Raw genomic sequence first — 27413 nt, 5'->3', positions numbered from 1 at the left:
TTGTTGCCATGTTTTGTTTTATGATTGTGCCATTCTGTTATAACCTACAGTTGAATATGAATCCCATAAGAAATAAAATAAATGTGTTTTACCTGCTCTCATGTTTTCTTTAAAAATGGTACATATATGACCAATTCTCCAATGATATGCAAACTTTTGAGCACAACTTTTGATCATATATATATATATATATATAAGAATTAACCATGTGACCAATACTTACCCTATACTTACCACTACATTGCCCACTTACCGCAGTTTAAGTGGTTTAAGGATACATATGGAACATGCCCCAACTCTTTGTCCTCTTGGTATATGACCTGTATCTGCAAAATATATGTAAATATCCTATGGATATTAGGTAGTCTCAAAAGAAAAGCAAATAGGTAAATCTATTTTTGACATATTTTTCTTGTCAACAAATTCTAATAAAAAAAAAACGGTGAAAAAAACATTATGTTTTTACTTTTCTGTTTTTTTTTTCTCATGCTTAATAAGGAGTGTGTGTGATAAAAAAATAAACCCCCTAAGTATCTTAAAAAAACGATGTGTAATGTATGTAATACTAAATGAGTAATAGATACATTATGAAGTCATACCAAAAATAGACATTTTATACGTACCTACACATGTGGTGGACGTGTCCCAAGGTGATGACATACTGGGAAGGAATAGCCCACCTTATGACAGAAGTACTACACAAAACAATGACCCCGGACCCATGGTCCTTCCTGATAGCCAGACCAGTAGACTGCCTGACCAACAAAGAACAAAGATTGTTCAATAAGATATCCCTGGCCGCAAGGCGAGCCTTGGCGCATACCTGGCTACAAACTGACATGCCACAAATAGAAAAAGTCATCCACAACATCAAAGAGGCACACCTTATGGATAAATTGACAGCACAAATAAGGGACACATACCCTCAATTCATCAAGACATGGGAGCCGTGGGAGGACTATACTGATAGTTGAGAATGACATAGACACAGTGACGAATTTTCGGGTACACACTTTTTGGAGATGGCCTCCGGTGCCGGCCACCCCGATCTCATGGATGCCCATTCCACACGGACGCAACCCTGTACTGCCCCTTCCCCCCTCTCCCCTACCTTCTCTTCTCCTCCCAAACTTCTCTACTTTTCACCCCGACCCACTCTCGGGTCATATCATAAAACTGTTCATGTATTGATAGGGTGTATAAGACACAGATACAAGGCCACAGGCCGCAAATGTATAGAGTATATTGATACACAGAGATAAAGAAAGGGGTACACGTGGATAGCAACTAGCATCTGAGATAGAACAGAGGCCGAAGACATACCCTCGAGAGAGATCGATTGTCCTTACCTCACAAAACCAGGATAGTAAACTAATGTATATTGAAGGATAAGCTCCCATTACTGTTCATAATTGCTCTGGCTAGACCAGTCTTGTGTAACCTGGTATGGAACATTTCAATAATCATTGTATATTTGTACCACTGGCAAGCAATATTTTTCTGTATAACCATACAAGCATATACCCTATAAGTATGTTATATCCAATAGACATGCATGAACTTATAAATAAAGATTTAAAAAAAAAAAAAAAATAGACATTTTAGTGTTATTTAACAATTGTTATTTAAAACAAGTGGCATTTTGGCAATGACCATTACTCCCAGACTACCCTTCCTTTTGGGCATTAATTGCTGCACAAACCATTGTGATTTGTGATCAACGGTATAACTATTCTCTGTCTGTCTAGACATTATCCTGTGCTAATATAACTGGTGTAGGAAATCTGTGATTTAACTTGTCCACAAAGCCAGATCAGTTACAATAAATATTTTCCTATAGTTCACACACCTGTAAACTAAAAAAAAAATTGTAAGGAAATTCTGTGTTAACCTCTTGTTCTAATTTATTGGTGTTTTGAATAAATCATATATAATAGATCAATTAATACTGATAACATTTACATTGTTAATTGGATTGTTTTATTTTATTTTTTATGAACAAATAAGCTACCGTATATACTTGTGTATAAGTCTAGACATTTTTGTTGTAAACTTAATTTTTAAAAGCAGAGTCAACTTATCCACGGGTCAGTGCTAGTTTCGATAGAATTTTGACTCCCGAACGCCGTTCTCCTAGCTGGTTGGGAAGTCAGGCAGGGTTCGCAGGCTTGCGTAGCTGACTCAGAGATCCATGCCATCGACAACCATGTACCGCTGTCTGCGTTTGGGAGACAAGACTGTTTGAAGACGTGGGTTCATATATATGAATGGCGGCCACCCAGGGAATGCTTGTTTGTGGTTAACAGCCAGGGGTGGTCGGTGATTACGAGGTGTTAACAAGGGGGATCACACAGAGTCTGTTCTGTAACCGAACAGAAGGGGAATAATTCAATTTGAATGCAGTCCCCCTCGACTTATCATAGCATATTTCACAATTGTTGGTCAAAAAACGACACTCGACTTATAGATGAGATTGTCTTATAGACGAGTATATACAATACTGCTCTGGTATATTAGTGATTCTATGTTCTAATTTAAGGTTTGTAGAGATGATGCTTGTGGGGTTGTATTTTTTTAGGGTGGCTGCTTGTTATGCTGCATTTGTGATGTTAGGCTACTTATGGTGTTGCTTGTTTCTGAGGATGTTGCTTGTGGGGTTTTTGTGTGTAGGGGGAATGCTGCTTGTGGGGTTATTTGTGTGTATGTGGGGGAAGGTGGTTTTAGGGTTGCGTGCGAGGAGGAAATGGTGCTTGTGTTGTTGCATATTGCGTGTGGATGGGGCTGTTTGTGGTTTAATGTGTGTTTGGGCATGTAAATAGGGGCTGCTTGTGCATAGGGGCTGTAGTGTTTGTTTTAGGGGAATAGTGGTAGTAGTCTGTGTTTTTGGAACCTGCACTCTGGGGGATTGTATCTGAGCATTGCTGCGATAATCCACTGCAACATTGTGATACAATAGTAAGATCCCTTGTCACCTTGCCTGGCCCCATGCCAGGAGAATCGGCTGGCCGGTGAGCGAGGTCTTTGATCTCCCTCCACCAGCCTAGCCACCCCTCACTTGCCTGGTACTCTGTGGCCTTATGGCAAATCCAGCCCTGCTCCACCTATGGGTGGCGGGTAAGGCCCATTATATTGATAACAGCAGGGCTTTTGTTTCCACCCATAGGCAGGTCTCTAAATATATATAGAAAGCATTTTAAGGGTCTTTATAAAGGGGTTCCCGCCCTTTGAAATGTCAGTACAGCTCTCTGATTGGTTAGATTGAGCTCATATGCATATATAAAGTAAAACAAGAAAAGAAAGAATAAAAATATGTCTATATTTTTCATCTATTATTTTAATTTTTTCAATTGCTTCATTTAGTTTTGATAATAATTATGTTTTTGATCGATTCACTATTCACGTGGCTTCCACTGGTCGCTATGTCAACCTGAGTGGTCGAGTTGCCCATGATTCATTACTTACAAGTGGGGGAGCGTTTACTGCCCTGCTTAAAAACAGACTGCGTTATATAAATGCCTTCAGTTGGAATATTCATTCCCTTGAGAAAGGCCAACAGGCCGAAATGTTGGGTGTTATTTGTGCCATGCCCTGAATCCTTACTTGCAGGAGAGGTAGAACACTGTATGCAGTATTGTTTCAGGTAAAAGAGATTTATACCGTTTATTCATTTGTAAATATTTTCCCTAAACGTACTCTCTTTTTTGTTTGATCTAATTGCATACTTTGTACTATTTTGCATGTGTACTGTATTGAATATTCAGCATATATGTGCATTTATACCTTCATATAGTTGCATTTGTATATATATATATATATATATATATATATATATATATATCAGTTGACTTTTTGAATCAGATAATAGTTTTATAAATATTTGATGTGCAGTTGGTAATTATTTAAAAATTATATTCAGTGTCTTATAAAAGTATTCAGACCCCTTTAAAAATATATATATTTTCTGGATTATAAATTATACACACGTACAAATATCCAAACATTGTTTTTATTGCAAACTCATCTGCTCTAAAAGTACAATTTAAAATGTGGTATTTCTAGGTAGATATTTAAATGAAAAAGAAAAATTGAAAAATGCATTTTGTATTAGAATTCAATTCCAACCACTCATATCTAGTCAATATTTATTATGCTGTAATAACAGCGTCAAGTCTTTTAGGCAAGTTTCTCTCAGATTTGCACACTGGCAGGAAATAATGTTTGCCAATTCTTGGTAGATGTGCGCCAGGTGTTACAGGTTGGTTAGGTGGTGCTTGTAGACTAAAATGTTTTAATGCTGCCACAGATTGTCAATAAGTCTGCAATCAGGACATTGTCAGGACAGTAACATTCTCGTTTCTGTTCTTAAAACTTCCCAGTTGCTTTTTCCTGGGATCAATAACTTGAGTGAATTTTCTCCATATTTTCGTCTTTTCAGCACATCAAAAAAAGATTTTCCAACAGTATTGTCCTTTATTTTTTTCCATCCATTCTTCCTTTATTTTTTAATAAGATTCCTAAGTTTTGCTGAGTAAAAACACACCTATACCTGGTGATGTTGCCTCCACTGTACTTAATTGTAGGGAATGCATTTTATTTTTTTAAGGTATGGTAAGTGTTTTATTTGTGACACACATAGTTGCCAAACATCTCTACAACAAAATGTATTCCCATATTTTAGTCAAGTCAGTCTCTTGGTTTAGGAACACCAGACATACTTTCATACCACTGGATTTGAGTATAATGCAGCCTTCTTTAAAAAAAAATAATTAATAAAGGGGGAGATTTATCAATGTGTTCCATGGTGATTGCTTGTTAGTATTTAAAGCCAGGACTTACAATTTCTATTTACACACTAGCCATTGGCCAGTAAAAATGAATCCCTGGTTAGATTAATTTTACCTCTGCTGAGTGTGCGATGGATCCTCCAGGTTTGCAGTGTTGAGAAATTTTCAGGAATTACATGCATAGGGCCCCTTTTAGAACAGACTGCTCTGCTAAATCACCCCCAATATGTTTCCTCTTTTAATTTACTGAATAATACAGGTGAAGACACCCTGCACTGTAAAATCCTGTTACCTAACATCAGTGCCATCTTTTCATTAGGAGTGGTTAAGATTGTTTTAAAGGGAATCATTGTGATACATTTGAAATACATTTATAATAAAGAGCAATCATAAAAACAGATTGTAATTGTAGAAAGGGACAAATGGGAACATCTAGTCTTTCTGTTATAAAAACCTATACTATGTTTTTTTTTTTCTAGAATGAAACATGTTACTGTCCTAGTAATGTTTATTCCACTGCAAGGCTATACCATATATCTACCACCCTTTTAACTTTTATTATTCTTCATCACTGGGTCTGTGACCCTAATACTTCAAAACATGCCCTTTTATACTAAATGTGTCTTTTAATTAAAAAATGCGCTCATCTCAAACTGTAGCCAGTTCCATAATGTTTTGTATTTGGAGGGTTCTACAGTAGGATGTTTGTTCCAAGTCTATTGCAATTGTAAATGGAGTTTGATTACTGTGATATGTCTAACTTTATTTTGCTGTGTTAAATAATTAAGCCACTTCTCCCACGCATTTCCAAATGTGATTTATTTGCAGCTACATCTCATGTGTAACCCACAGAAAGCCAGACTACAATAATGAGATAAATCAGAAACAAAAGAGCTTGTGTTGAATAAAAGTTTTAAAATAGAATGTTATCACCCTCATACAATCACCATATTCTTCTTGCCTTGTATTTGAAAAATATGACTGGAAAATAAAACTGTAATATTTTCCTGAAATTTCCTTACAGATTGGAGCCAACCGATGAGAATTCTTTCCTTTTAAAATCAGTATGTGGCACTACTAAAATGGGGATCTGTCTTTTGTAATGAAGTGATGAGCTAGATCTGGGAGACTGGCAGACAATGGGGTCCTTCAGACATCTTAGAAGGTATCAATGACCCATTCATTACATGAAAAACTGAGCAAAGAGGGTGCATATGTCATCTTGATTATAGCCAGAATGCATTAAGATTTGTTCACTGTTGCTTGTCTGCAGTAATCTCTGTGACCTATCTTATTAATATGTTTAAATGGCTCCATCATTCTAAAATACAAATTTGGATTCTGCATAGCAGACAAAGGGAAGTTCAATTATATGTATGTAAACTTCATTACGCTGCTGCAATTTAAGAATATTTGATGGCGATCGTTTTACAGCTGTAGAAAAACAGCTTAAAAATGTGAGAGTAAATTAGAACAACACTGTTAATCAATGAAAGCACTATTTTATCTAGCTAGTTAACTCAGAAATCATAGCACATTTCACAGTCCTTTCAATATAACACTGCAAGCATAATCGTTTCTCACTGAATGATATCCCACAAAACCGTCATTGCATTGTCCTATGTACCCTCCGTTTCCCTTTCCAACTGTGAACTAAGTTTATCTGCTGTAATTTGCCCAGGGCGGAGGGACAATTCTGGGGCGAATTTATGAAAGTGTGGTAGTCCAGGGAGCAAATGTCTTTGCTAGAGCTGGCACATCTATAGTGTGATCTAAATTCAAAGAAAAGCATGATTGTCAGAAAGAACATAAGTCTCTTTCTGATAATCAGCCTTTTCCAGCATCAGGTGTCTCAGCCCAGGCAAAGCGTCTGAGTAGTCAGGCAGTATAACATTAAATGGGGGTAAACTGGCACAGAGAAGAAGGGGTTAACAAATACATTTCTAATGTGGGTCTGATACTATACAAACTGCTATCTGGCACTGACAGAAACATCCTGCAAAAACATGTGCAGTTAACACATTGTGTTATGTGTATGTTTCAGTGATTTAGTTCTGTGGGAGGCTAATTTAGGCCAAAAAGTGCATGTATGATGTAACAGAGATGCAAGTTGGTTGGCTGGTATGGTAAGGGTGGGAAGCTATAAAGCATTCAATTATTAATAAGTGCTGTTAAATTGTGCTTCTGCCTCAGTAAGATGTTAGATATTTAGATTAAATAAATACATATTTTAAGCCATAATTAATGTATTGCAAAATAAAAAAAAATAAAAAAAAATAAGAATTTGCAAATCAATATCTATATGAAACATGCCTACATTTTATTCATTCCTATGTTTAAACTAAACCTGTTCTGATGAATGAATAGCATGCATGTTGGGAATCTTAACTCTCAGTGAAGAACTATTATGCTTGCAGTGTTATATTGAGAGACTTGTATAAATATGCATTGCATAGTGGAATTTACTATGGTTTCTGAGTTAACTAGCTAGATAAAATAGTGCTCACAACAATTATTGATATCTCACAACAATTCTGGGAGTTGTAGGCCATCAACATCTGGGGGGCCAGAATTTGAGATCTTTTCAGTATATATTTTGCAATCAATTAATTATAATTTATTTGATGTCCAGTGACAGCACGACTCTCAGCTGTCCCTTTTTATGGGGGACAGTCCCTATTTTAAACCCTGATACCCTCTTTTCTATGATCTCGATATTTTGGTGTGCCTGAGTGTATAACAGAGTTCCACAGCAATAAAACTCAGTAATGTGTCTTTTAAGAGGCACTATAGCCACGAAGACCACTTCACCTTATCGGAGTGGCCTGGGTGCAGTGTTCCTGTTCCCTTATCCCGCAATGCAAATCATTGCAGGGTCAAGGAAACAGGAAATCAAGGAAATGCATTCCTAAGAGGAAGGCTTAAGTGCTCACCGCACATGGGCAGTAGGTTCCACCCATCAGCTGATGTTGGTGGTGGAGGAACAAGTAAATTAGGTAAGTGAAAGAAAGGGGTTTTAACCCTTTCATGGATGGGGGAATGTGGGGGCAAAGAGATACTATAGTGTTAGGAGTACATCGTTGTATACCTAACACTAAAGTGTTCCTTTAAATTACAATACATGTGTTTAGAATCCAGTCTGTATGAAATAGATACATTGTTCTTGTCCTACCTTACATTTTACCACCAGAAATTATTACTAGTAAGTCACCTAAAATTTCTCAGGAAGGCCTTTTCCCCCTTCCACCCCCCTCCCCCTTTTTTTTTTTAAGGGGGACCCATTAATATAAAAACACTAAGAAATAACGCATAATTAAAAAAATAAATACTGGCAATTTTATATAGAGTTTTCCCTTTAGCATTAAGTATAAGACTATAATACAAAGTCCTAATATAGTTTTTTTTTTTTTTGTAAATCTGTTGTCCTAATATAGTTAACTTGCAAAAGACAAAAAATAAATACTTAACGAAAGAGAATCTACAGTATGCAATTCTAACTTGCTACAAATTTTATTGGAAAATTTCCACAGTTAAAAGTTTCTCCTAAACCCCCATTTACACAGTCCTTGCTAGTAAGAACTGCTATATCATACTGAGTTTCACACTTGAATCGCTGCCTGAATGTCTGTACTGTGTTGAGGCCACACACTCAGTTGGGCATTAGTGAAGACCAAACAGGAAGAAGATGTAGATCAAGTCAATTAGTTTGCTGCGGGGTATACAGTGTTTAACATTCATCCTGTGGTCATCACTTGTCTAAATAGGCTAAATGTTGACTGAACTTTCAGGAGGTTTAGCTGTAAAGTAACGAGGGCCGCACATTCAGGAACATTAATGAAAAGTCAGTGCTAGGTCAAGCAATAAAAACAAGTGCACAAGAACTGTATCCATTATTATTTAGTAGCAGCCACCAACCTCTAGTAGATGGACGGAGCAGTGGCAACTCCCCTCCAACTATTTATAGGGTACACACCATGTTCATGAAAGGGGGATGATGGCGGAGCAGAGACCAACCCCACAATTAGTGGGGTGTAGCTTTAAAGACTGAGAAGCAATAGCTGTCCAGTCACTAGTCCAGAGTTTGAGCAGCCCTGGATTTCTGCTGATTGAGTATTTCTGAATCCATAAGTGTCCATAAGCTCTGGGCAGGTGATAGGTCTCAAGCTCCTCTATCTAATCATCTCACAGAAGTTGCAAGGTGATGAGGAACTTGATCAGATGTTCCCAGTAACAAAAAAGAAGAGGGGACCAGAGCAGCCATATGTAAAGGGAGGGAGTTTTCATTATAAATAATAATAATAATAATCATTATTATTATAATTATTATTATTACATTATAGCTACTATATTTGACATAGTGTATACTACTATTTAATACTTGATCAAGATTACATTTCTCAATAAATAGCATTAGTCAATAAAGTAATAATAAGTCTTGGGAACAATTTTTATTATTTATTTTAGCAGTTTTTAAAGATCTCCAGGGACTGAGTTTGTTTGTCTGTCTGAGGTAGTCAGTGAGACTTAGTTTTAATGAAGTTGTTGATTTGCTATTGTTTATTATTTTTTACGTTTTTCTGCAGATTTTTGCCTCAGGCAGGCACTCCATGTTCTGTGTATGCCAAATCATGTTGTCTCTGCAGCTTGCATTGTTCCCTGTCAGAAAATGAACATGTTACGCAGAATGGGTGGATGTAGAGAAGAGAGATGCTTGCTGAGAGGTGGACATACAGAAATATCTCTAATTTTCATACTGTTAGATAAAACAAAGTCTGCTAGAAGACTTTTCATTTAATTAATTTTACACATTTTTAGACACGTCAAATGTAGGAAAGACACACATATATTTGAAAACTTTTCGTCTAGTCCAGGATTCTAAAACACGCTGCATCAAATGGCCAATTTTGAGCGACCATAATTAGCATACGACTATCAATCACTGGGAAAGGGATTTGGCAGTACTGACATTCTCAATCATTATAATATTACTTACTTCCAGAGGGGCCTCTGCAACTGACTTCATCACTAGTATGGAATATAAATATTCGATTAAGGTGTTTAAATGAAACAAAAATAGACATAATTAGCAAATATAAGAGGCCTATTGCTTTGGCAAATAGGGGTTAATCCATAATTGTCATAAGTTAAATGGGGGAGACTTTGAAAGGTCATGGTGGAAAGTACTTAAGAGGCAATAAAGATTAAAGATAGCTTTGACATGTGAGAGTTTAAGTTTTCTAAGGATATTTTCTGATTACAGCAGATTTCGCCTAATCCAAGTCTAACTCATATAAGGGGTAAAAAGATGAATGTGTACAGTCTATCTACGCTGGAGTCTTTGGAGAGTGTGAGTCATCAGTAATGCACCAAGGGACTACAGGGGCATGATCGATATCCCAAAGCCACTCTATTAAGCTGTTTGGTGCTTATAGTGTCAACAACCGTGTCGCACATTTGAAAAAAAAAAAGGTGAGTTGAAAATACCAGGGCTCAATCTTCTTTAATCTCAACTATTTCGGTTAAACAGTAAATATAACATGTTGCTAAAAACTAAGTGGAGCAATATCTTGAGAGGCAACTCAGGATGACTGTAGGAAGAATGAGGACGGAAAGAGAAAAGTAGTCTCAGAATAATGACTAGAGTGTTGTGGACCAAACTAAGTGTTTGATGATTTGAATATCTGCCCCTAGCCAAATTATTGATATTTAATGCGTGCACACTCCTAAAATAATTCACACCGGACACAAGTTTCTGGTTGATGAAAGAACTTTAGGAATGTTTATTCAGGGGGCCGGCATGCCCCTTATAAAGCAAGAATACATCATATGCAAAATTATAGATAACAGAGAAAATACATCAGCGCAATGTCACTGTCATCATGGGATTTTACTCCGGATTCCAGCGCCATCTTGTTACACGAGGTAGTTAGTCGATGGGAGGGGTTGCCTCTAGTTGCCATTTTGAGTAAATATTGAATATGAGTGTGTATGAGTAAATAGGCCTTTTACTAATTCTAATTTATGTCCATAACAGTAGAAAGCCAAAGTGGGTTGGAAATAAAGGTATAAACGTGGATACAGTAATTCAAACATTTAAAAAAAGCAATGGAATTTGCAAAGTTAAATTTTCCTTGACATTAAATATATATTAATTGTAAAGACATTCACATCACAGTCACATGTTTACATATATAATGATAATCTAACCTCCACCTCAGGTGCAGTGATCCAAATTTATAATAGGTAACATGCTATGATGTCATAAATGTTAATGCGACTATAACTGCTTGAACATTCTATTTTCTCCGAGAGGCTCTGACAGCATGTCAGCCTGTATCCATAGGTGTTTTCTGATTTCAAAGACATTAAGATATACTGTATGTCTGAATTGGCTTTTTCTGAAGACTTGGATCTTGACTACCCTAATTTGATCATTTTATTTTGTGCAGATACTTATTTCTTCTCTATGAAATATTGGAGTTTCTTGAAGGGGATGAATATAATTTTAACGCTTGCACACCCTGACTTTGTAAGATTGCAGGGGGGAGGGAAACAAAAAAGGACAAAGCTTCTATTGTATCTGTTTGTTCATCTCTCTGCCTGTTTAGCTTCCTGCATGATTTCCATCTGTTTGTCAATTTATCAATTTAAATAGCTTATAAGAAACAGAAATCGTCTAATAAACTTTCTTAATATCACACTTAAGCCCAGAGGGAAAGGCAACCCTTCAAGCCAGTGTTCCTCAGAGGTTTCATCCACAGGAGGTTTTTTCTTTCCTGAGTGCTTAAGGATGACTCTTCATGAGTCCAGAGATACCCCAGATATTTATTGTATTCTGCCCTAATTTGCAACATCAGCAAAGATATGTCTTTGCTCCTGAGCCCCCTATCTCCCTTTTAGATACTGTACAAGAGTATTCATTGTGCAAAATTATTTATTTTGGATTTGGAGGAAATGTTGTGGTATATAATTTGAATTGATTGGATTTGGAGAAAATTTGATGCTGTACAATTTGAATTTATTGGATTTGATGGAAATTGAGTGATGTACAACATGACTAGAGGGCAACTATCTTGAATTATCAGTTCTTTCTTTTTATTTAATGTAGGAGAGATTGTGGGTACATATTGGTGCTGTACAAAAATAAGGAAGGACTATGAAGTTGGAAATAGTGGGGATTAATTTAAAGGAACACTATAAAACTGTATTCCTAACATTATAGTGTCCCTCTGCCTTTGCGGCCCCCAACAAGTGATTAAAGGGTTAATCTTTCACTTACCTGATTCCAACACCAAGGTCTCTCGGCGCTCATTCAGACTCCTCCTGCCATGACATCACATCGATGATGGAACCTAATGCGCATGGGCTGTAATCACTGCGTGCACATTAGACCTTCCCCCTTTGGAAAGCATTGAGTTAATGTTTCCTTATGGGTATTTTCAAGACACTGGATCAGTTAAACTCCTGTGAGGCAGCAGGAAGTGCCTCTAGTGACTGTCTTAACCCTGCAATGCAGTGGTGGAACTACTGCGGTCACAGGGGACACAGGGGTCGCAGCTGTGACCGGGCAGGTCACTCCCCTGCAACCGTGGTGCCGCTGTCATGTGTTACGTATGTGTCTGTATATATGTGTGTGTGTGTGATTGTATGTGTGTTTGTATGTATGTGTGTATGTATATGTATGTGTGTGTGTTTGTATGCATGTGTGTGTTTGTATGTATGTGTGTGTCTCTGTATATGTGTGTGTGTGTGTCTATGTGTTTGTCTGTAGGTGTGGGGGGGCAAGGTATGGGAGGGGGAGGGTAGACGTATGAGGGGTGGCTGGGGGTAGATGTATGGGGGGGGATCTCTAAAACAGTGGTGTGAGGAAAACAAATTATCATCACCAAATTCATCACTGCTATACCACCAGACATTGGGAACACCACATCGGTACTCTGTCCTCACTAAAGATGATGATGATGAATTGGAAACCGGACCCCTTCACCTACTTGCTCTCAATTTTGTCTGGGAATATCTTATGAGAAAAAAAAAATAAACAAGGATTTTCTTTCTCCAGGCAGTTAATGATAAAAAATAAAGGTTTAACAACCATATCTTGTTAACCTAGTCTCACTATAATCAATGGCAAAATTCCTGCCAATCTCTAAAACTCCAACTAAAAGTTCTTCCTATTGCTCCTGGGAGTAGTTGCTAGCTAGACACACCAGATTGCTAAACCTACTCTCACCTTTCAAACTATCTCCCAATCCAAAACAGGTGCAGTAAGTTGTAAACAAACACGATCACGCTTGTCTGTCTCCCTTAGTAGCTAAAATCAAATTGTCTAGAACAGGGGTAGGCAACTTATGGCACGTGTGCCATGCACAGCACTCAAGGTGTCTTTTCATGGCACTCAAGGCTGCCAGAGGGTCTGGCCTATCAGGTGTCCCAATGAAATTTCAGATATCTGCTAATTTGAAAAGGTGGTAAAGAACAATCCTCAATTTATGCATTGCAGCTCCTGTCCTTGAGCTGTACCTGGCCAGCCTGGTCCCCACTGGAACCCAAGAAAGCCACCCACACTGCTAGATATACACAGAATGCAGAATAACCCTCCCCTCATACAAAAAATACAAACAGCCCACATACAAACATATACACAATCCCCACAAACTCAACACCACTAACAATCCACATATAACAGGGTAATCCCTAAATCATGGACTAATAGGGGGTACTTGAGGACTGGGCTGGGAACCCCTGGTGTATAGTATATAACATGGAGTCATGGTGTGAGGGTCCCAAACTGCCTTAGTATGATTTTCTAGGGTAATTGTAACATAGCCTCCACCCATGAGGGACAGTGTATATTGAGAAAACATTTTGTGCCAAGAATAGAGGACAGGTCACCCGACTATACCCTCCTTGTTAAATGGCCGATACTGTTCTATAAGAGCACTTTAAACATAAGGTGGCTCTAACTATTCCAAGGTGGTCTTGAGTACACCTGCATGGGGGAGTAATCTCGCTATAAGTAAACGAGAAGTGTGTAGGTGTTTGTTAAGAGTGTCAGCTCAGTCGGGTGGGTGCATAAGATAATATATATATATATATATATATATATATATATATTTGCATTTAGGGCAATACACTGGTTGTGAATCATATTAGAGGTATCAGGGACCTGTTTATGCTTGAGTACCATAAGATCATGACCCCAAACTTGACTAGGTTTGTGAGCAGGAGGTGGTGTTGTGTGTTGAACAATGGAAAAACTAAATAGAAAACAATAATAAACGATAAAATATAACAGAATGCTTGTGTCGAATAGGTAGTTCAAATCGGTGCCCCACCTCTGGGGATGAAGGGCCTTATTCTTTCTGAGCTCAGATAAGTGAGGTCGAGGAGGTTACTGGTTGCCTGGGTTACGGGGGATCCCCAGTGCTTGGAGGAAAGGCTCTGCTTCGTCTAGTGAGGACAGTCTCAGTGTGGTGCCCCCTTTGTTTACAGTTAGGGCTCTGGGGAGTGTCTACCTGTAGACGATGCCATCTTCACGTAATTGGTGTGTCACTGGGCACAGTGACCAGCGCCATAATAAGGTGTTGCGTGTCTTGATAGAAGGAGAGTTGGGATGACTCAAATGTAAATGGAGTTTTTTCTTGAACTATGGCCAGCATACGGTTTTTGTCTGTCAGGGATTGGCATCAGATAATAACATCTTGAGAAGCTGTGGTTGGTGCCTGCGTAGGCTTCTTGATTCAAAAGAATCAGTTGAATGTAATCTTTTTTGCCTTAGTGTGCGGAAGAAGCGTGTTAGTAAGGTGGCTAAGGTAGTGGGGCACTTCTGTCGTGCTAAACAAGTCGGGATGCCCCAAAGTTTAAGATGCGTCTGTTACGATCTTCAGCCAGATCAATCCTAGTTGTCAAGGTAGAGTGGGATGTCAATAGTGTTTGGACCGTTTCTTTTAAACCTGTTACCTCCTGTCTCAGGTCCAGGATGTCCTCCTCCGATGCCTGTGTACAAGTGGTCACTGCCTGCATTTTGGTCCACAGTAGGTCTAGGTCTGCAGCATGCATCTGCCGCATCTCCTGTGTCACATTTAAACATTTGTTATGAAGGAACACAACTGCAGATTTCATATAGTTTGGGTATTTATTATAAAAAGTAAAAGGTATTGACTTTAAGTCCAATTTACAGGTACTGTAGCTTTAATTAGTAAACGATAACTGAAGTTTCACAATTACAGGCACTGTAGCTTTAAGTAGTAAACGATAACTGAAGTCCACAATTACAGGCACTGTAGCTTTAAGTAGTAAACGATAACTGAAGTCCACAATTACAGGCACTGTAGCTTTAAGTAGTAAACGATAACTGAAGTCCACAATTATAGGCACTGTAGCTTTAAGTAGTAAACGATAACTGAAGTCCACAATTATAGGCACTGTAGCTTTAAGTAGTAAACGGTAGTAATTAGCAGACACTGAATCAGAAAGAGTCTCTTAGTAGTATTAATGAATTAGGTGATAAGAAGTTACAATAGCTGTTCCATAGACTTTAACTGAAGCAAGACAGATGCAGCTAACTGAGATAAAGTATGAGTTGAAGTTAGCTGTAACGGGTTTGTTTTATCGAAATACTTTGGAGACAGGAAATAACAGCTTTGAGATGCAACGCTTATCACAGAGGTTTTACTTAGCTTCCGGCACATAGAACACTGGTTCCCGAGATCTCCTCAGATGCGGTTATCCTGGAGGGAGAGAGTTCAGCTTTAGTCGTGGATGAGGAGAGGTGAAGGGAACTTGAAGTCTTCCAGTCCGGTCCGGTAACAGAGGGCTTTCACAACGATGTTGTAGCCGGTTCGTGAGTACGGAACGTAGTTCAATAATCCAGCGTCGCTCAGCTGGTGCGGTCGGATTAAATAAGGAGACCGTGTCATAAAGGGGTGTGGCTAAGCTCCGTGGAACCAGGAAGTAAGAGGATACCATAGTTAAGGCATGACAGTACCCCCTCCTTAATGAGCAACCTCTGGGTGCTATTGACTTGGTTTAGAAGGGTAACGCTTGTGATATTTGGAAATCAATATGTCAGCATGAACGACAGAGGAGTTTTCCCATGTATCTTCATCAATTCCATATCCTTTCCATCTGATGAGGTATTGCAAAGAGCCACGATGGATCCTTGAATCCAGTATACTTTGAATTTTGTATTCTTCTTCGCCCTGGACCAATATGGGATCAGGAGAAGTAGTGACATTTCTTTGGAAAGGGTCAGGATGATGAGGCTTCAGTAAGGACACATGAAAAACAGGATGTAGCTTTAAAGTAGGTGGAAGTTTCAATTTAACAACATTACGGTTGATAACCGATAGTATTGGAAAAGGACCAAGAAAAAGGGAACTTAACTTCTTTGATGGACGGTTTGTAGAGATGTTCTTTGAGGAAAGCCAGACAAGATCACCGATTTTATAAGAGGGTGAACTATCTCAGAGTAGTTTTTAATAAATTTTCTGTAGAAGTTGGCGAACCCTAGAAATCGCTGTAATTCTTTTACTGTAGAGGGAACAGGCCAGTTGATGATACAATCGACTTTTGAATTATCCATAGGGGCACCAGGTATGAGGTCTATAGGACAATCGTAGGAACGATGATGTGGGAGCGTTTCAGCTTCTTTTTTACTGAATACGTTTGAAAAGTCTGAATAACAAGAAGGTATAGTTGGTTCTTTGGAGATCTGAAGAATAGGAATTTGCTGTAAACATGTTTCTTTACAATAATGTGAGTTAAAGGTGATAGAGAAAGGAGACCATGAAATTTGAGGGTTGTGGTTCCTTAACCAATTGATCCCTATTATAACGGGAAAGAGAGGTGATGGAATAACATCAAATACTAGAAATTCAGTATGAATATGATTGGTGGTTACCTTTAGAGGGATGGTTTCATGAAGTATCGGTCCCGAGGATATAAGGGAGCCGTCAATCACTTTAATAGGAACAGAAATGGTTTTTCGAACACAAGGAATTTTATTCTTTGTTACAAAGGTTGAATCGATGAATACTCCATGTGCACCAGAATCGATGATAGCTTCAGTCACAATTCTCACCTTGTCCCACTGTAGTATAAGAGATATAGGAGTGAACGGAGTGGTTGGTGTAGAAGGGAGTGCACTGAAGATCGCAGAGGTATAGGCTTGCCTACCGGCCTTTGTCCGTTTTAATAAGGGACAATCAGAAACCAAATGATCTTGAGAGGCACAATACATGCATAGGTTTAATTGACGTCTTCGGTTCTTTTCTTCAGGAGTGAGAGGACTTCTTATTACCCCTATTTCCATTGGTTCACTTGGTAAGGAAGTCTTTTCTGGAGCTTTTGAGGGAGTAAAATGTTTGTGGTCTTTAGAATGTAAAAGGGCTTTTTCGGCCTTTCTTTCTCTTAATCTTCTGTCAATGCTGATTGATAGGCGAATTAGAGCGTTCAAATTAGTAGGGAGTTCTGTTCTAGATAGTTCATCTTTTACAGCTTCAGATAAACCAATTCGAAACTGGTTGCGCAATGTGATGTCATTCCATTGCGTTTCTATAGCCCATCTTTTAAACTCAGCAATGTAATCTTCAACGGGTTTATGTCTTTGCTGTAGTGTTCTGATTGTTAAATCAGCTGTAGCTTGTTTGTTAGGATCTTCATAGAGAAGAGACATGGCTTCAAAAAAGTCATCCAGTGAGCCTAAGATGGGGGTCATCATTATCCAAGAAGGTATGGGCCCAGTTCATAGGTTCACCTCTTAGAAAGGAAATAACTAAGAAAACCTTAGATCTTTCTGTTGGATAAGATCTAGGTTTTAAAGCAAACAATAATTTGCAGGAATAAAAAAACTCCTTATATTTGGAACGATCACCATAGAATTTTTCAGGGTTACATACAGCAGGATCGCTAGCTGAGTGCAGAATGGTTTGAGGTGTATGAGTTTTTAAGTCTCTGTCATGAGTGAGAATTCTTTCATTAGTAACTTGTAATTCTTGCACACCTTGGGCTAGTGTATCAACTCTTTGATTCAGCGTAGTTATCGTGGAATCGAAATCTGCTGGATCCATTACAAAGGCTGGATTATTCTGTCACGTTTAAACATTTGTTATGAAGGAACACAACTGCAGATTTCATATAGTTTGGGTATTTATTATAAAAAGTAAAAGGTATTGACTTTAAGTCCAATTTACAGGTACTGTAGCTTTAATTAGTAAACGATAACTGAAGTTTCACAATTACAGGCACTGTAGCTTTAAGTAGTAAACGATAACTGAAGTCCACAATTACAGGCACTGTAGCTTTAAGTAGTAAACGATAACTGAAGTCCACAATTACAGGCACTGTAGCTTTAAGTAGTAAACGATAACTGAAGTCCACAATTATAGGCACTGTAGCTTTAAGTAGTAAACGATAACTGAAGTCCACAATTATAGGCACTGTAGCTTTAAGTAGTAAACGGTAGTAATTAGCAGACACTGAATCAGAAAGAGTCTCTTAGTAGTATTAATGAATTAGGTGATAAGAAGTTACAATAGCTGTTCCATAGACTTTAACTGAAGCAAGACAGATGCAGCTAACTGAGATAAAGTATGAGTTGAAGTTAGCTGTAACGGGTTTGTTTTATCGAAATACTTTGGAGACAGGAAATAACAGCTTTGAGATGCAACGCTTATCACAGAGGTTTTACTTAGCTTCCGGCACATAGAACACTGGTTCCCGAGATCTCCTCAGAGGCGGTTATCCTGGAGGGAGAGAGTTCAGCTTTAGTCGTGGATGAGGAGAGGTGAAGGGAACTTGAAGTCTTCCAGTCCGGTCCGGTAACAGAGGGCTTTCACAACGATGTTGTAGCCGGTTCGTGAGTACGGAACGTAGTTCAATAATCCAGCGTCGCTCAGCTGGTGCGGTCGGATTAAATAAGGAGACCGTGTCATAAAGGGGTGTGGCTAAGCTCCGTGGAACCAGGAAGTAAGAGGATACCATAGTTAAGGCATGACATCCTGCAACAGAACAGCAATGCCCTGCTTGGTGGCCGGGGTCAGCTTTTCCTGGCCCACCAGCTTGGCTGTAGGAGGCCAGGTTGTGTGAAGTTCTGCCAGGTCCTCTGTTATAGCCTTTGAGCCATGCGGACTATGACAAGGCCGCCATTTTGGAGGCTGCTGGGCACTGTATGCACCTGACCGGGTACTTTGGGTTCTTCTGCCCATGGTGCCGGCTTCCCGATGAGAGAGTCTGTTCAGGGTCTGGGGTGAGCCTGGTTGTCAGCAGTCCATACTAGTAGTTCCGATGTGGACCGTGTGGTGCGGAACTCATGGTAGACCCCAGATCTCCATCGGCTTTTTTTGCCCGATTGCAGAAACAAAAAAGGCATCAGTGGGTATCTTACACTTGAGGGGTAGCGAGGTGAGTATTTTCTCACAATGATGGCTCTGTGGGACTTCAGATTAGAGTGGGTTAGTCACAAAGTGTCAGGAGCTCTGAAAATCGGCTTCCATTCAGTTCAGATGCTTAGCTCCACCCCCTCCTTTTCATCACCCTTTTTATTCTTGTTTCAGGGACTGCATCCTAAATCAAGAATCAAACCAAAACATGTTCAAGTTTTTGTGAGTGAGGTGCCCCAATGTTGTGCTTGAAAATCGGAATTTCTGCAGATCACCTGATCGGCCAAATTGAAAATGCATCGAAGTTCAGTCTAAAACAAATCTTCAGTTCTAATGATTAGCATTATATTATTTATAAAGTACCAGTATAAGCCATAATACCAATTTAATCCCCACACATTATTATATAATTGATTCTCAGAAATGTGCATTTTGTAAATATCTTTGGGAATACTTCATTTTGTAAATTTATTGTGACTCGTTTCAGATGACAGCTTTGATAGACAGTTTCAGGTTTCTTTTTTCTTTTTTTTTTTTTTAATTAGAGGATTGAATAGAAGGTGAGAAAATTACCCTGATTATCATTAATTTGTATTTATGAAAAAGATGACTCACGTTCTGTAAGAACACACAGACATTTCATTGTATAATGTTATATGACTTGGAAATACAATAAGAATTAGAAGATTGGTTTAATTTCTCTTTGGACATTTCCACTTAGGGGTGTACTTTCTTTTGTTGCCAACGGTTTAGGCATTAATGGCTATGTGTTGAATTATTAGGACAGGACAGCAAATTTACACTGTTATACAGGCTGTACACTTACTACTTTACATTGTAACATAGGGTCATTTCTTCAGTGTTGTCACATGAAAAGATATAATAAAATATTTACAATAATGTGAGGGGTGTACTCACTTTTGCGAGATACTGTACATTAATTAAAAACATGGATCCATCCATTACTACATTTTCATCTGAGCTAGGTTGGTTCAAACTATTTTCAGAAAGTTCTGCTAAAATTGATAGGATCATTAAATACCCATCCTAATTGCCGCCACCTCTTCTATTCCTTGCTATTGGAAATCGCCCACTATTCCCTCAATTAAAGAAATAAAAGGTGTGAGATGGCTCTCATACAGCTTTCTTCTTTGTTAGATCAACTTAAGTTCCACTCGAATGTATGGAATGATAATGTGAAAAAAGCATATCGTTTGTAAATTAGTTCTAATCAACAATGCTATTAATTAAGGGACACTCCAGGCACCCGGACCACTTCTTCCCATTGGAGTGGTCTGGGTGCCAACTTCCACTACCCTTAACCCTGCAACTGTAAATATAGTAGTTTTCATAAACTGCAATATTTACCTTGCAGGGTTAGCTCCTCCACTAGTGGGTGTCTACTAGACAGCCACTAGAGGGCCTTTCCATGTTTATTGCACACATTCCCTGTGCTATAGCATCGCTGGACGTCCTCACGCTATGTGAGGACCTCCAGTGTCGCTGAAATCCCCATAGGAAAGCATTGAAAGCATTCCCCCGCCGCCGGCCGCGCATGCGCAATAGGTCTCCCCCGCCGGATGACGTTGGCGGGGGAGGATCGTGGGTGGACCCTGAACCTTCACCAAGGGACATTGGTGCTGGAAACAGGTAAGTCACTGAAGGGGTTTTAACCCCTTCAGCAACTTGGGATGGGGGGTGGGAGGGAGAGGGGACCTGCAGTGCCAGGAAAACGGTTTGTTTTCCTGGCACTGGAGAGTCCCTTTAACTGTTGTTAATACCTACTTATAGTGATAGAAACATAGAATGTGACGGCAGATAAGAACCATTCCACCCATCTAGTCTGCCCAATTGTCTAAATACTCTCATTAGTCCCTGGCCTTATCTTATAGCTAGGATAGCCTTATTTCTATCCCATGCATGCTTAAACTCCCTCACAGTTAACCTATACCACTTCAGCTGGAAGGCTATCCCATGCATCCACTACGCTCTCAGTAAAGTAATACTTCCTGATATTATTTTTAAATGTTTGCCCCTCTAATTTTAGACTATGTCCTCTTGTTGTGGTAGTTTTTCTTCTATTAATATATATTTTTATTTTTGATAGATAGATATACACCTTATATGCATACTACTGTATATGTTTTGATATACAGTCAAGGGAAAAATAAAGTACACCATTATAGAATTCAATGGTTAAAAAATCAGAACATAATAGCAATCACCTGTTCCTTAGTAGGTCTTAAAATTAGGTAAATACAACCTCGGATGAACAAAAACACCTGACATATTACACCGTCATTATTTATTTAACTAAAATAAAGCCAAAACGGAGAAGCAATGTGTGCAAAAACTAAGTACACCCTTACTGCTTCCATAGGAATTAAGATGCTCAGAAGAGAAAACAAGTGATGCTAATAAAATGCCCTTGATTAATTAATCATCAGCAAGTGTGGCCACCTCTATAAAAACCAAAGTTTTTTCAGTTTTGCTAGTCTGGAGCATTCGGTTTTGTTTTAACACAATACCAAGTAGGAAAGACATCAATAATGATCTTAGAGAAGCAATTGTTGCTGCCCATCAAACCTGGAAGGTTCATGATTAGAGATGTCCCGAACAGTTCGCCAGGAACTGTTCGCCGGCGAACATAGCTTGTTTGCGGTCGCCGCGGCGGGCGAACATATGCTATGTTCGGTCCGCCCCCTATTCGTCATCATTGAGTAAACTTTGACCCTGTACCTCACAGTCAGCAGACACATTCCAGCTAATCAGCAGCAGACCCTCCCTCCCAGACTCTCCCACCTCCATGACGAATAGGGGGCGGACCGAACATCGCATATGTTTGCCCGCCGCGGCGACCGCAAACTCATTTTAAAGAAGTACATGCAAATACCTTTATTAGTTACTATAGTGGCCACAATCCAACATGGCTATATGGAATACCCAAAAGCCAAATACTCAGACTTAAAAGAAATTGTTCAGAACCATCGGTGTTCCGAACACAGGCCATAGATATGAAACAAAGATTTTATAACATGACAGGAGGCTTCGTATTTGCTTAAGTCTCTCTTTACTAGAACTCCACAGCAGCACAGAAAAACAACCAATCAGAAAAAAGTTAGGTACTATAAAACTCCCCTCCCCATGCATCATTTTCCTCTTTCTTTGCTGCTCCGCATCAGTACAGGTCAGAGTACCACTGCCTCCTGCTTATAGTGGGTGGCTTTTGGGTTTTATTATGCTTTCTTTAGATTATCATTATATCTATATTATGTGTTTTTGTATTTTGTCATTTTTATTATTTTGATGTCAATATTTTATTGATTATATATATTGCTTGTATATATTTTTTGCTATGTTTTTAGTTATAGCCTTTCTCCTTTTATATGTTTCTTTGCAGATTATTCATAGTATTTTTCGTTGTTTTATTTATTGATTTTGCTTCAGGATTTCACCCCTTTTTTGCTCATTTCCCCTGTGTCTTTGGGGATGTTTTTTCCCGGAGATGTGGTGTTTTTTTGGGGGGGTCCCCCTGCGGTTTGCTTACCCCCCTCCCTCCACCCTCTCCCTGGCGCAATTTTATTAGTTTCCCCCCCCCTTCTGGGGCTGCGGGCGCTCCGCTCGGGATGTCAGGAGACTAGCCGCTTGGCTGCCTCCTCTGACTCCCCGAACTCTGGTGTGAGCCAGCCAGCGCCCGGGGTTTTCTCGCGGTCAGACGCGAGTACCCCGCGACCGGGTCCGCTCACACATGTGGCCGCCTTGCCGCGGCCGGGTTTCTCTCAGCCACGTGGATCCGAACGGCTAGAGAAGGGGCGCCTGCTCGCGGCCCCTCCTCCCTCCACGGTCGGATCTTGGCGTTTTGCTGCCTGCTGGGATCCCCCGGCGGATCTCAGCAGGTCTACCTGTTTTTTCTACTCATGACTATACTTTACATACAGTGTATATCTGGCTGTGAGCCTTATGGTTTTTTGTATCAGTTTTCTTTTCATATGAGGCTTATGTGTTCTATGACAGTTGTTTATTTTGTTGCTAGGTGTTTTACTGTGTGTGTGTATGTCACTGTTTTTCTGTCAGTGTATGTCACTGTTTTCTGTCAGTATATATCACTGTTTTCTGTGTGTATTTCACTGTTTACTGTCAGTGTATGCCACTGTTTACTGTCAGTATATGTCACTTTTTTCTGTCAGTGTATGTCACTTTTTTCTATCAGTGTATGTCACTGTCTGCTGAGAGTGTATGTCACTGACTGCTGAGAGTGTATGTCACTGTCTGCTGAATGTACGTCACTGTTTACTGAGAGTGTACGTCACTGTTTACTGAGAGTGTACGTCGCTGTTTACTGAGAATGTGTACGTCACTGTTTGCTGAGAGTGTACGTCACTGCCCACCAGTGATATGGAGATAGGCAGGTGTCCAGGCAAACACCTTTGCCGTAGTGTTCTAGAGGACACCAGTATCCGGCCATCTGAATATGGTGGGAAGGGTGAAGGCCCTAAACCTCATGCCTGAAGGGCAATGTTTCTTATGTGGACCCGGACACATCCACAGTTTACTCCAAACCGGCGAAGGCACATCTCCAAGGAGAATTTCGCACAAGCAAGGACCGGTACCCAGACTCCTACAGGAGAAAATTGTTTTTTCCTTGTCTTTACCAGCTACTCTGTATCTGCCTTCCGGAATCCTTAAAGGTTCAGTAGTTTTTTTCCTGCGTTAGGTTAGCTCCTGGCCCTGTCCGGTGGGGCTTCCTTTTCTTACCTTCCGGCCTGCTGTTTGCTTTCTATCCGAGATAGAATTGGTGTATTTTCCCTTATCTACGTTAGTTGTTGCTTTTTTTGTTTTTTTCAGGACTTCTTTTCCTTTTCGCTCGGGTCATCGTGAGGCCTGACTTGACCTCCTCCGACCTCCCGGGCACTCGTGGATAGCGGAGAACGTCTCCAGCTTTCAACTGCACGGGATCCGGATAGTCGGTTGATAGTTTTCCATAATTGTTAACGAAGATTGCCCTCAGCCTTAAGCTGACATTAATAATTGGTGCGCCCTAAAGTTTGGTCACCCTGAATCTCTAGGGACTCTAATTGGCACCACGGGAGGGTGCGGCCCTCCGTCACCTCGATCCGAGGATATTTACTTTCAGGACCAGAGGGCGATCCCTCTCATACAGAACCGGATACTGATTTGTTATTAGAGGGCGCAACCCCTCGCTCGTTCTCAACCATATACTGGGCTGGATTCAGAGGACAGGTTGGGAGGACCCACTCGCATGTGGAGAACCGGTCACGGATGTAGACTCTGCTGTTGGTTACTGACGGGTGCGGCCCGCTCAGGCTAGCAGCCGGACGCTCTCACGGTATGCGATCACGGTAGTACCGGCCATTTGTTCATCACACAGGCTTGTACCTGTGCTAGACATCAATGACTACATAGAGGGGCGTCCCTCCTGCATTCTATTAGAGCTGACATCCACGCTACTGACTTCGTTCTAGAGGCCTGCTTGGTCATGCAAGAATTACATGTTTAGACTAGATCCCTGGATCCGGACCACTGTAAAACGCGCAAGAAATACTCAGAGGTATAATGTGGGGAGTCTCCCACTTATTTGCACACATTCCTGGAGGTGGTACAGCTAACGGATGGCCCTCCGGTACTAGGTGTGTGCAGATTTTTTGGCATATGCTACACCATGTAATACAGAGATGGCTTTCTGTTCTTGCATATTTTTTCTCCCATGTCAAGATGTCAGGAGAGGTGGAGACCTTCATGGAGCAAACGGGCACTGCCTTGCTCGGGTAACAAGATTATGGGAGGCCTATTTCCCGGTCTGAAGGTAAATCAGTACGTATGGATCACAAGGTAAGACCGGAAACCCCGGTTGTCTTGAGTCCCCCGGTCTTTATGACCTTGGGATAAGACGGCTGGACTGCCCCGTTTCCTCGGAGGAGGACCCTCCGTCTATGCTCTATTTACCCCTCACGAGAGCCAGTTTGTTGGATTCGCGCTAACCTACTTTTCTACTACCGTCAAGGAGTCCTACGAGACTTCATGGAGGTTCCTGGTGTGCCCCGACTCCTACACAGACATCTTTCACTCTTGGATGAGGGCGTTTCTGGATGGAAATCTGCGTTCCAGTTTGCTTTTCCCATTCCTTTGAAGTTTTTCTGGGATTCACTATTCCCAGAGTAGTCGTCCACCGTTTTCCTCCACACAAGTTCAATTCAGAACCCTGAATGGACGTCCTTTGGAGTCTTTTCTCTACTGCGTCCGAGGTTTACACAGTCCATTTGGAATATTGGTATCACTTAGAGTAGGGCTGGATTGGCCACACTCTTGCCTGCATTATGATTTTATCCTCGGATGAGACATCCCACCGGGTAGGACAGGATGAAATGGAAGATCTTCCTCAGTTTTTTCTGTTGCGATTTTGGTGGGGGACTAGGGCGCATTCCTCGAGATTGGAGATCTACCTGCAAGGCCGCATCGCCGAAGGACCCTGGCACAATCGGAGGAGCCGCCTTACGAGTCGTGAGTCCGAGCTTGACCTTCAATAATTTACAACTACTGGAATAGGGCTAATAAGTCAGCTTGGCAGCTCATGGACCGACTGCTAGGAAACAGGTCGCTAGACCGCGTACAATGGATTTACCAGCGGATGGTGCTTTTATCTGTATTGGAGATGCTTCGTCGACTGGCATCTCTTTGATCCGTCTGCTGTCGTTTATCGTTCTTGGAATGTCCGATTAGGTTTATTCTGAAATTTCCTGGAATAGATACCAGCGACACAAACAGCGTTGGATTGGTGAACTGAGCGTTGAAACAGCAAATACGAAGCCTCCTGTCATGTTATAAAATTGTAGATTATGCTAGCTTTAGTGTACCTATAATCTTAATTTTATTAATGACAGGAGGCGAGTATTTCCCACCCATTCTGGTCCCTCCCTTGTTTTATGTTTTAGTTCAGATTATCAGGTACGTATGCAACTCTGTTTGTTGTCTCTGCTACCTGTCGCTTGTTTCTTATGTCTGTTTTCATAGTGGGGTTGGTATATCTACATATTAAGGTTAATTTTGGTTGCTACATTGGGTACCTGCATGTTTATTCAGAGTACATTTCATTGGCTAATCAACCTGTTCGATTCTGTTTTTCTCTCGTTTCAGCTTACAGTCCATCAACGTTATCTGGTTTGACAGTTTTTCTCGGAAGGTGGACATCGTTGTATCTAGGACTTCGTTTCTTCCCCATGATGTTTTTCTGCCTTTTGTTCTGTTTTGTCGCAGCTTGAAAGAGGAAATGATGCATGGGGAGGGGAGTTTTATAGTACCTAACTTTTTTCTGATTGGTTGTTTTTCTGTGCTACTGTGGAGTTCTAGTAAAGAGAGACTTAAGCAAATACTCGCCTCCTGTCATTAATAAAATTAAGATTATAGGTACACTAAAGCTAGCATAATCTACAATTTGTACAAAAGGGTCATAATGCTGGAAAAATTTACAAAACAATAACATCAATTGATGAAACACAAAGAGAATCACTATTGATTCAGAAACCACCTCAGGATTCCCACACTAATATATTTACTCTTCCTCTTATATTTGATTATAATAATAAAAACAAACACATAAAAAAATAATCAATACAAATTGGCATCTACTAAAAGAGGATCCAATATTGAATAAAGCTTTACCAGATAAACCTACTATAATATTTAGAGGTGCACCTAATTTAAAATTACAACTTACCAAAAACTTTACCAGAAATCAAAGTACACATAAAACTATTTTTTTAACCATACATAAAGGTTTTTTCTGGTGCAATGTATGTATAGCGTGTAAAAAAAACTCATAAAATGGACAAATGCACCCCAGATTTTAAGTCAAATAGAAATAATAAGAAAAACGTTTTAATATAAATTAAATTATTACATGCAATAGCAACAATGTGGTCTATTTACTAGAATGTCCTTGTGGACTACAATATGTTGGAAGAACTGTAAGACCACTAAAAATAAGAATTAGTGAACATTGCCGTAATATTGAAAAGGGTTATAAAAACCATTCTGTATCTGCACATTTTTTAAAGCATAATAAAGATCCTAGTCTTTTATCATTTTTGGGTATTGCTAAATACAAGCCACACTGGAGAGAGGGTGATACTATTAAAAATATAGGAAGATTCTAAATGGAATGGGTTTACCATTTGGATACCCTCCACCCAAATGGGCTCAATATAGAATTTGATTTGGTTAATTTTTTATA

Source organism: Pelobates fuscus, chromosome 3 (assembly GCF_036172605.1).
Source record: "Pelobates fuscus isolate aPelFus1 chromosome 3, aPelFus1.pri, whole genome shotgun sequence".
NCBI lineage: Eukaryota > Metazoa > Chordata > Amphibia > Anura > Pelobatidae > Pelobates > Pelobates fuscus.
The sequence above is the reverse complement of the archived record's forward strand: the minus strand, read 5'-3'. Positions refer to the sequence as shown.